This window comes from Mytilus galloprovincialis, chromosome 6, assembly GCF_965363235.1.
Source record: "Mytilus galloprovincialis chromosome 6, xbMytGall1.hap1.1, whole genome shotgun sequence".
NCBI lineage: Eukaryota > Metazoa > Mollusca > Bivalvia > Mytilida > Mytilidae > Mytilus > Mytilus galloprovincialis.
The window spans coordinates 7,616,576-7,629,539 of record NC_134843.1 but is presented as its reverse complement, the minus strand read 5'-3'; positions in this window follow the sequence as shown (position 1 = coordinate 7,629,539).

Genomic DNA, 12,964 nt, shown 5'->3' with positions numbered 1-12,964 from the left:
ATCACTTGTTAAATAATGTGTAAGTTGATCAAAATTACAGTAAACTTTTTTTTGCATGTTGCATTGCTGCCTTGCTTCATTTGCCTTTACACCACCTCCATTGTAAACTAAACGAATAAAATTAGTTAAGAAAAGACTGACTTCTTGACATTCAATTACCGAAAGGATATATAATCTAGTAGTCTTTATCGTTAAACATTCCATAATAGATATTTCACATGTTTTGGTGTTAAGGTTTGTGCTAATGTAAAGTTTACCATGCTGAGTCAACTACTAACTTTTAATAACACACATTTTCTAACCTCTTGTTTTGTTTTTTTAAAAGTGGCATATGCTGTAACATGTATATGTTCATTGGAAAGAAGAGTCATCAAAATATAATTCTCATACGTATACATTAGAAATAAAATTCTAACTTTAAAGATGGAATTTCTACATTTAATCGATGAAGTGCTGAATGCTATGAAAAATATTAACCAATTTGATATGATGCACTCTCCTTGTTGGTTGTGAGAACATGATGTTGTTTGTAAGAGTGAGGTTATTTCTTTTTATTAGTGGAACTGTCTGAACACTTCCCCTTTCGATACAGAATTAATTGCAACATATCAAATTATATTACATAGTCATGTGTTCACCAGTAAATTGACATTGCATTTCAAAGACGCTACTAATGTGCTAGCTTGCTATTTATAAGCAGATAAGCTGAATTCCAAAAGTCAAAACATGGGATACAGATCATGGCGATTGCAGACAGTATACTCACACACAGGTCAGTTCAAAGGTTAAGTCTTTTAACATGGTTACTTATTCTTTTTACCTTCTTGATTGTTACTGAGTTTGATTTGGTTACCCTTCAGGTTGAATTGGTTACCCTGGAGGTTGCATGGGTTGTCCCTGAGGTTGATTTGGTTGCTCTGGAGGTTGAATGGGTAGCCCTGCGGTTGATTTGGTTGCCTTGGAGGCTGAATGGGTTGACCCTGAGTTTGATTTGGTTGACCCTGAGGTTGCACGGGTTGTTGCTGTTCCTGACGTGAAACTATGATAATGATGCAAAAATTTGGAAAAATTCTACATACAATTACTAAAACATTCTATTTAGAAAAACAGTTAAAAAATGGTACCTTATCACTAGGTTCAGATTTCAAACGTTAAGTTTCTATACAGTCGAACCTCTCCAACTGTTTAAGTGTTACATTACAGTAAAAACATGTTACTGTATCACTCATTCCAGTGGGGCAAATAAATAAACTCATCAAAGATACCAGGACAAAATTTAGTATATACGCCAGACGCGCGTTTCGTCTACAAAAGACTCATCAGTGACGCTCGAATCCAAAAAAGTTAAAAATGTCAAAGAAAGTACGAAGTTGAAGATCATTGAGATCCAAAATTCCTAAAAGTGTTGCCAAATACAGCTAAGGTAATCTAAGCCTGAGTTAGAAAAGCCTTAGTATTTCAAAAAATTCAAAATTTTGTAAACAGTTAATTTATAAATATGATAATATCAATGATAATTCATGTCAGCACAAAAAGTGCTGACTACTGGGCTTGTGATACACTGTGGTGACTTCTGAATCATCTGTCGAGACCAGTTTTCAAAGGATTGTTTTGGATCAATGTAGTACATTTTCGTTGGGTACTTAGGTTTAAATTTAGGCAGTGTGAATCTATATCTATATGTGTAAAAAGGGTGGTCTTAATAAGACGAAATTGGTGTTATTTGTTTTTGCAATTGTTTTATGATTTCAAAATACGGTGGCCAATCTGCACCATCTATGTCATTTGACATTATACATTCCATATATACCGCATTCCTTACATATCGAATGACGTCACAAATTCCTAACATACAACATTTCTTACATACTGAATGACGTCACACATTCCCATGGGAACCAATTGTGCCCCTCTTCTTGCCGACTTGTTTCTTTATTATTATGAGGTTGACTTCATACAGGAATTTTTAGGAAGAAAGATAAGAAGTTAGCAATATCCTTTAACTGTACGTTCCGCTATATAGATGATGTTCTTTCACTAAATAATACAAAATTTGGTGACTATGTTGAACGAATCTATCCCATCGAACTGGAGATAAAGGATACTACAGATATAGCTGTCTGCCTCATATCTTGACTTACATCTAGAAATTGACAATGGGGTCGGTTGAAAACAAAACATTACGACAAAAGAGATGATTTCAGCTTCCCAATTGTAAACTTTCCATTTCTATGAAGCAACATTCTAGCAGTGCCTGTATACGGAGTATATATCTCCCAAGTGATACGATATTCCCGGGCTTGTATTTCCTATCATGATTTCCTTGATAGAGGTTTGCTACTCACAAGGAAGCTATTAAACCAAGAGTTCCAAAAGGTGCAGTTGAAACCATCTCTTCGTAAATTTTACGGACGCCATCACGAGTTGGTTGACCGTTATGGAATAACCGTTTCACAGATGATATCTGATATGTTACTTATGTCGTAACTACAATACCCTTTCCCTTATCACGAATGTGACCTACCGAATTAGACTATTTACCGGATTTGTAATAACATAAGCAACACGACGGGTGCCACATGTGGAGCAGGATATGCTAACCCTTCCGGACCACATGAGATCACCCCCAGTTTTTGGGTGAGGTTCGTGTTGCTTAATCTTTAGTTTTCTATGTTTTGTCTTCTGTACTATTATTTGTCAGTTTGTCTTTTTATTTTTAACCATGGCGTTGTCAGTTTATTTTCAATCTACAAGTTTGACTCTCCCTCTGGTATCTTTTGTCCCTCTTCCAAACATTGCAATATATTACAAGAAAGCCATTTAGAACCCCCATTCAACACTACTTATATGAACAATTATATGTTAAGGAGGTATGAAATTCACGACAGCTTCAAACATACTAATTTTTTTTAACATTTTTAACAGGACTTAATCACTACTAAACATGAAGATTCAGCACACAATGTTTTTTAACATGTAATTTCATTTGCTTACTTAATATTTTATGCATAAAATGTCAAGAAATAAATTGGGAAAGTGAATGAGAAAAAAAATTGCAAGTTATACACTGTTCCCACTAGGGACTATATTAGGACGATAACTGTGTTCTCGGACCATATGCCTAAATTATTCTTGTATCCTTATACATTTTTGTACTTATATTATAAAAAGTAAATTCACAAAAATAGAGAACTCCGAGGAAAATTCAAAACAGAAAGTCGATAATCAAATTGCAAAATCAAATGAAAAAACACATCACACGAATGACACTTATTGAGTTTTTGTTATATTTCTGTTGGTTTCATTGAACTCTTTCGTGCGCCTCATTTTTGTGGATTGACATGTTTTTTGTGCATTTGATTACCCATGTTGGGTTTACTTATATGACCAGAGAAAACAGTTATTTCTTTGTTCATTTCTTTCATACAATAAACTCAAATCAAAATAATCGCACCTGCTTTATTTCAGAAAGATTTTTACAATGTAGAAAACGACTATTGGGACAAATAATATTAAAATAATAGAAAAGTCTACCAGCTCTAACTCAAAATATGAGTAATTTTGTATTGGGGATTCTAAATGGCTTTCTTGCAATATATTGCAATGTCTGGAATGTGTTACGTCATTCGGGATGGAAAGAATGGTGTAGGTTAGAAATAAGTGACGTCATTCGGTATGAAAGGAATGTATAGAATGTTTGCAAAAACTGAAATCATAAAATTACTGAACTCCGAGGAAAATTCAAAACGGAAAGTCCCTAATCAAATGGCAAAATCAAATATGATAAAACACATCAAACGAATGGACAACAACTGTCATTTTCCTGACTTGGTACAGGCATTTTCAAATGTAGAAAATGGTGGATTGAACCTGGTTTATAGCGCTAAACCTCTCGCTTGTATGACATTCGGATCAAATTCAATTATATTTACAACGATGCGTGAACAAAACACACATAATAAGTAAAATTTTCAAAAACAATTTGTTCTTTATTTAGTATATAAGCATAAAAGTGTACAAAAACTGACCGATGATACAATTTTAATGACCCCTCTAAATTATCCACAGAAAACAGAAAAAAAGAACAGATACAAATCTAGGTGTCGAAGTATGTAGTTGTGGTAGAATCAAATGGTTATAGTAAAAAGTGACAGTATTGCTTATTTTCATTGTTGTACTGCATGATATGTAGACTATATCATATATAATGTTTGTAAGCCATTGGTCCATATTGCAGTTAAGTGATTGTTCAATAAAAAAAAAAGATATATAGTTTCGTAACAACCAGCTATTTTATAAGATTTACTTTTTCCAATGTATTTAAACTTTGTTAAAATTGCATATGGAAATATTGACTGATAAAAGCTAGATAACTCTGACATGGAATATGTTATAGATATAAACAGATGTGGTATTTTTAACGCTATTGTGCTGTTCTCTCTTTTTATCATTCTTTTTTTAAATTCAATTGTTCTACTTGTCGTATAACACATGTTTTTTACCTGCTGATGCTAGTAGAAGTTTATAATTACTGCTTCGTGTTTCTTAATATAACCAAAATATTGGTAAAATGAAAATGATTTTTTTAAATAGAAAAAGTTCTCTGTTTCTGAAAAAAAATATTATCTTATATTGTATACATCTTAAATATTTCATTGTATAATAATAAGTATACGCATTCCCATATTAAAGGGAAAACTTATTCTAAGACGTTATAATATGGAAACGATATCGTATTACTTTGAATATATTATATACTTTGATAATGCTCCATTTCCAATGTATTATGTATTACTGTAATACCGCTGTTCAAGGTTTAAGATTATGCTAACATATTTAACCCACCCTATTCTGCATGTGCCTTTCTCAAGCCAGGAGCCTGTAATTCAGTGGTTGTCGTTTGTTGCTGTGTTACATATTTGTTTTTCATTCATTGTTTTTTACATAAAGTAGGCCAGAGGCGGATTTAGGGAGTGGGCATATATATTTTATACTGAATAATATAAATGCGTCAAAGTTCTTCTAACATTTGCATGCAGATCATTCTCTTGGATTCTGTATTAAAGAAGGTTATTGTTATTAAAAATTATTTATTTATAGCGATAATGATTCGGGTACTAAAATGCTCGTATATTTTTTTCAATTTAACGAAGGTAAAAAAATACTCATATATAATGTATCTTAAGATATAATCAATGATTGAATTAAGTTTTGAAAACCAAAGAAGACATACAATGTATGGAAAATAAAATTATCATCGATAAACGTGGAATTACATTGTTAAAGGTAAATGATAAATTTTCAATTTAATTTTAAGGAATATGAATAAAATAGAAAATTGTTGCTTATGATTACATGTAGTTCGATGTCTTGCTATTTTATCACAATACTGTTCTTGATCATAATTATTGGCTGAAATATCATAAACGGATCTTTAAAGGTACCAAGCTGAAACTTTTGCCTCATTGGATATCACAATTTCAAGGTTTTATATCAATATTGCTCGCAAGGGGGAAATAAGCAGGCTTTAATTTATATTATTTTTATCTATTTAATTATGCGACCTTGTATATAAAATTATTGGTTAATCGATATTTGGTAAATACCCCATGTTTATTCATGACAAGAACAAATAAGCTTTAAGTAAAATAGGAAGTTACTGTAATAGAGGTCGTTTTGGCTGGAGCTAAATTGGGACTGCAACTGAAATGTTAGGGTATATAGAATAGGGACAGGAATTTTGCCTTCACATGCACCTACGGACCTCGTCAAAGAGTTGTTTCGGCGGTTCTTAGCGTGCAGAGAGCGTGACGCTCTCTCTATCTACACAACGCGTTGAATTAGCAACCTCGTTCTGACTGGACGTGGCTGTGTACTTGTACATCCCGCATAGCCAAACAGACACCCCATTTAGGTGAGGGTTTTACTGTCGAACTGAGAAAAACTAAGGTTACCATATTTCTATTCCTTATTTACCCTTGAAAAGGGGGAGGTGATTTAAGAAATGGAAATACATTTCTTCGTAGCATAATGCTTTTTTGACATTTTGAGTTTACAGTTCGTGGTAGTCATCTTTCACCTTAAGGTTGAAAATATTGTATTTGATCAAAACATAGCAAAATGATGAAACGAGTTATATACGATTTATATATCTTTCCTGGTGAAGGTAAATCCAGAAAACTTTTTAAAGGAATTTCGGACGCACGAATTTAATAAATTGCTATTTTTAATTTACTAGTGAAAATCAATAAAGTATAATTGCATGGTTAATGTTTGTTTTGTGTATTTCAACACAATGAACATATCTTATACATATCAACTGCTGGTTTTTTTTTTTAAATAGAATAACGTATGTTATTGTCCGGTATGTTATCAATGGTTTATGTTTCAAATAGTGACTTGAAATGGTGTTCTATATATTTGACTTCCTGCGTTATATGTAAAGGTACGCTAATTTTCTAATACTTGTAGAGTAAGACTAAGCTTGAATTGTTTGCTTTGTTTGAATGGGCATTGTAATTAAGATTGACAAGTGCAAATACTAAAGATAGGGATAGTTAAATCTGCATATATTATATTTGAATTTGATTGGACATCATCCCAGATACAATTGTACAATATACAAGCAAAGCAAGCAAGCTAACCAAAATGTTACTCTACAAACATGCATTAGGAAATTAGCTGTAATGTGTTCAATTTGATGCTTCAGAAATAAGGCCGTCCTACACACACAATCTTCTTCAGTGTTCAAGGTCAATTTGTGAAAAGAAGTTCAAAACAGAAAAATAAACCATTTTTTTTTTAAATTGTGTTTTTAAAAAGTAAATAAGCGGAATGATTTTAAAAAAAAACGCAAGACTGGTTTATAACAACATTATATTTATAACCTTCATCCATTACTACACTAAGCCAAGATTAAAAGATTTTTTTTGACGGACAATTGGTAAAAACGTAGTTTGCTTTTTTAACATTACAATGAATAGCAGGTTGTTAAATAATACTATTTGTGTTGTATAAAATTATCGCAAGATGAGACATGCGCTAACAATAACTTATATTTTTGTGAAACTTAGGGGCATATTGGACCAACTTATGCAATCAGTATTGGTGTTATAAACGTTTCTTAATTTCTTTTAAAAAATCCGTTTTAGCAATCATACCACATCTTCATGCTTTATATACATAGTACATCGAAAAAATTGGAAATATTCACCCTGCAACTAGGCATTTTTCTCGTAACCTGACCAATCTAATATCAAATGTAATTGCAGAAAAACTATTTGTCAATTTAATGTTACTATAACTTATTTGAACATTTGCGTGACTAGAGCTAGTAACAATATCCTCTCTTGGAAACCAAAGAATATAATTGTTCCTATTATGGCGATTATATTTTCACGATCATACTGGTTTAATTACTGAAATCAAATGAAATAATCAATGGAAAAATAATTTTGTTTTAATAAAGTGGAATTAATTACAAAAGGAAATATGATTGTCATTTCAAATAAAAATAAAATGTCTCCTTAAACAATTAGTATACGACTTGTTGTTTATCAATTATCATATCAATTTTCTAAGAAGACATCAGTCGTCTACATTTGGTAACTTGTTAAAAATAATCATTTTTGTGATTACATAAATTCCATTATAAAATCAATTTAAACAAATGGATAAAATGTGTAACAACAACAAAAAATCAAAAACACATTCTTCGTATCTTCGAATACCAGTTTATTCAAACTCGGACAGTGTATTTGAATTTCTTTTATTAATTTTTACTTGCTAAACGTTCTGTAGCAAATATTTCATGCATCTTCACGACGAGGTTAAGATAAACAGTGCACCCTATGATTGGGGACTTTAAAAAGTAAAGTGGGTCAAAAGGGATGGAGGCCGTGCAAATTATACCACTACAGAAAAAAGAGTGATTGCCTTCATATATCCATCTTTGGATGGTTTCTGCAAGTTAATTTAATCCATTACGTTCCTTAGCATGATTTCCATCAGTCTGATACCACGATACTTTATGAAAAATGAAAACATCACGTTACAAATTGCATACGTCCGAAGTGTTTTCTTTAGATTTACCTTCACCAGAAACGCTCAAAGTCGAGTATTTAAAAAGCAAAGATTTATAAGAACTAAAATCAGTTGGAGAGCTATTCGACCAAAAAGTCCCAAAAAAATATTGCCATACCATCTCAGGTCAAATTTGACTGAGGGAGTTGGAATTATTTGGGTTTTTTTTATAATTTCAAAATTCATAAACGTGCAATTTTAAAAAGTTGTTTTAAATGATCTTAAATGAAATCATGAAAGTGCCGAAGTTACTGAGCTGATGATACCCTCGGGGACCGATAGTCCAGCCAGAGTAAGTTTCAAAATAAATGCTCACTGATTAAGGAGACGACCATTTGATATTCTAGGGGGGGGGGGGGGGGGGGGCAGGAGGATTTGTTTTGGATCGGTTATCTAAACTAAGAGGACAGGTTATCTATTTTCTGCACTATTGAAGCAAGATTTTTCATTTTTCATTTTCATGAACGCAAGGGACTGATTATTTATTTTCACAACTATTTTATAATATTCGAAAACCTACAATTTTTAAATTATTTGTTTATTGTATAACTAATACATGTTTATTTCATATCGGTTAAGAATAAGCTTTTATTATTGGATAAAAAGGGGCCACATGACATTCATTATTCTTCAGTAATAAATTCAATCGGTCATTAACAGAACAGAACGGACCAGAAAACCGGTCGTTAACCAACTTTTACATGATAATGACGTGGTTTCCGTCTGATAATGACCGTTGGGGCGTGGTTTACGTCTGATAATGACCGTTGGGGCGTGGTTTCTCTGTTAATGACCGGTGGGGCGTGGTTTCTCTGTTAAGAAGAGAGATGTCCCTTTAATAAAACATTTTCCTGTTTTCAATACTATATTTAAGTTGTTGAATTGTTTATTAGATGTTTTCGTTAATTATAAAATTATAGAGAACTCGATTAAGTATTTATATATACTGAAAAACTGAACTAAAATTCATGGCAGTATTACTACGACTGGTCTTCACTCTTTGCCATAAAAAAAATGCAACTAATCGAGTTTGCTTTAGGCGTTTTGAAATTATGCGAATTTGCCAAAACATGGTTTCTCAATGAAATAAACATAATAGTTCTTGTAAAACTGGTCATTATCGTGATATATGGACTGCCCACAGGAGGTGGTATTGACTAAGATAGTGATAATGACTGAGCCGAAGGTCAAGTCATTATGTACCATTTAATCAGAATTAATCCTCCTCCTCTGCAGCAATGAATCTTCTATATTCTGAACTGTATTTAAGTTTGGTTGTATCTAGCCTTTTTTAAAAGTATTTTGGTCTCAAAGCAAAAAGTATAGATTCAGTGTAAGACTTAAGTTTCTAGGGACAACATCAAAAGACCAATATGCATGATAAAGCGAAAATGTAATTCACATTTTAAAGTCTGGCTTCTGTTGTTTTTAAACTCTTGATCAAGTTTAAAACAAAATTACTAAATTACAAAAGGAATGCAACACTAACAGAATACAGAAGGGCAATCAATGAACTAAAGACAGAAAAAAATAAGAAAAATTGATCCCGAAAAATCACGGGCTGCGTCTGAGGGAGAATAAAACTTGCTTCTCGCAAGGCCCTCGCCGTGAGCTCAATTTAATATGGATACTTAAAAATTCTAAAGAACTTCTAGACTATTTTAAATCTCGGTCTTTTTCTGAAATTAGTTCTATCAAAACTTTTAATTTTTCAACCCTGTATACCACCATTCCCCATGTGAAATTGAAAAATCGCCTAAAAGAAATCATCCACAATGCCTTTCAACATAAAAATGGTAGCATACGCTATAAATTTATTACTTTGGGATTTCATAAGGCATATTTCGTTAATAGTGACAAACAAAAAGGTAAAACATGCTAAACAAGTGGTCAGTATGCTGGAGTTTGTTATCGACAACATATTTGTTGAGTTTGGAGGTAGACTTTTCCAACAAATTGTCGGCATTCCTATGGGAACAAACTGTTCGCCTCTTCTTTCCTACCTCTTCTTATTTTCATATGAATCCAGACAGTTGTCTAAAACAAAAGGATCAAAGTAGCCAGATTATTTAATTTTACTTTCAGATATATTGATGATGTTCTTTCCATATACAATTAGAACTTTTCTGATTTAGTTCCATTAATATATCCCCCAGAACTAGAAATTAAAGAAACAACAGTCACGGCTTCCTCCGCTTCATTTTTAGACTTATATCTCGAATTTGACTTACACAGTCATCTCAGTACCATAATCTATGACAAACGAGACGATTTTAATTTTGAAATAATAAATATCCCCCACCTTAGTAGCAATATATCAACTTCACCTGCATATGGGATATATATTTCCCAACTTATTCGATATTCAAGAGCTTGCAGCTCCTACTCAGACTTTGTAAAACGTCCTCAGTGTCTGAGTAGAAAGTTGATGAACCAGAGGTATGTCAAAGAACGTCTCGTCCATTTTCTAAAAAGTTCATCGAAAGTACCAAGACCTGGTTGATAAATATTCCGTTTCAACTTCACAAATAATACACGATGGTCTTGATGTATAGTTTCTGCGTACTGATGTTGTTTGTCATCTTAACAACGTGTTTGTAGTTCTTTTATTTTTTGGTGGTGTGTTTTGTATATGCAACTTTTTGTGTTTCTTTGGTTCTTATAACGTGACTCTATACTTTATAAGATCTCGTCAGTATGATATTGTTCTATTTCATGTCATTATGATATATTTCTATTATGAATTACAAAATGCGTTTATGGTTCAACGCATTTTGTAATTCATAATATAACGTAACGGTACCCAAATTGCACCTATTTAGCAAAAATAGCAGCGGAAATCTTACAAGATCTCCTAGAGACTGAACAATTTGTATTTTTATGATTTGATACTATGCTCCTCTTTCAACATAGGTAAATATATTTATATATACACAAAACGTTCACAGTATTTATCAACAGATAAAGTGTTTACTGAAAAAGCAAAATGTACCAAAACGTCGACATGCGACGTCATCAAAACGTCATCTTTTTAAAATTAGCAAATACAAAAAGAAGAGTAAGCATGGACACATATCCAATTGTTCAAAATATTTGAAAAAAAGATAAACAAAAGCTCTGTTATTCGACTTTTGACGATGCGAATTTAAGCATGGATGCAATTTGGGTACTCCTCATTACAGAATCATTGATGTTTTTGAGGTTAGTTCAGACCAATATTTCTATGATTCCATATGAATTGAAAATCAAATTGGTGTACCTATATAATAAAGAAGGATACAGCTACAAAATAAACACAAAATGGAAATGTTTGTCTTGATCATAAAAAAACGTAGTTGAAAAAACTGTCAAAATAGGTGCAATTTGGGTACCGTCACGTTAGTATGTGAAATTATGAACATTACTACATTCATATTACAAAGTCCGCATCTACCTCACGCGTTTTCACACGCTTTTTGACATGTCATGTCATGTCATGACATGATTTCCCATTGTCAAAGGTTGCAAGTATGGCATAATCGTCAAAATCATTCAATCGCGTAGTGGAATTAGCTATTTGTGGATTCTTATAAATTCTATATAACTTTTGGACTTTTTTAAATCTCGGTCTATTTCTGAAATTTATTCTTACATACTTTTGATTTTTTTAACCCTGTATGCTAAGATTGCCTATGTGAAATTTTAAAATTGTTTGTATGTACCAAATATATGTGACGATATAATTTTCTGACGTCAGACACGCAAATCAATGAATGTGTTTGTAGATAGGTGTCTTTGTGTTCTGTTAAATTGTTCCTTTTAAAATTGTTACACGATGATGACTGCTGTTCCAATATTTTGACTATTTGATTTATTGTGTCTGTTTAGTTAACGCATCATTGTAAATATAACGGAATTTGATGAGACTGTCATCAAAGTGAGAGGGTTAGCGCTATCGAACCAGGTTTAATCCACCATTTTCTACATTTGAAAATGCCTGTACCAAGTCAGGAATATGACAGTTCTAGTCCATTCGTTTTTTTATGCGTTTTGTATTTTAATTTTGCCGTGTCATTATGGACTTTCCGAATTGATTTTCCTCTGAGTTCAGTATTTTTGTGATTTTACTTTTTTCTAAATGAGGCATTTCCTCAATGTAGGTACGGCCCTGTAATAAAAGTAAGGTACGTGTTCCTGAGAAAATATACCTGAAGCTAAATGAAACCAATTGTTGTTATGCATGTATGTTTTATGTACCCGTACGAATATTTTATTGTATGAATATATGTAATTGTATGTGGCGACACTTTAATAAAATATTGAATCTGAATGAATATTAAAGCAAATATCTCAAGAATTAGTGAACAAATACAGTACAGAATATTTGTATGGTTCTTGTTAGGTATGACATATATATGAATGACTTTAGACAACATTTACTTTAATTTTTTGCAATTAAGGATAAAGATATAATTAGTTTAAAGACATTTAAATGGATCTATTTATATTTAAATGATTGTATGAATATAGTAGGTCGTCGATATATTTTTGGAAATTAGTAAATGGTAGACGGCCAATTTAATGACCAAAAAACATCTAAAGACAAATGTACATCCAGAAATATCACATAAATCCTTAAAAGAGGGACGAAAGATACCAAAGGGACAGTCAAACTCAGAAATCTAAAATAAACTGACAACGCCATGGCTAAATATGAAAAAGACAAACAGACAAACAATAGTACACATGACAAAACATAGAAAACTAAGGAATACACAACACGAACCCCACCAAAATATAGGGGTAATCTCAGGTGCTCCGGAAGGGTAAGCAGATCCTGCTCCACATGTCGCACCCGTCGTGTTGCTTATGTGATAACAAATCCGGTAAATAGTCTAAGTCG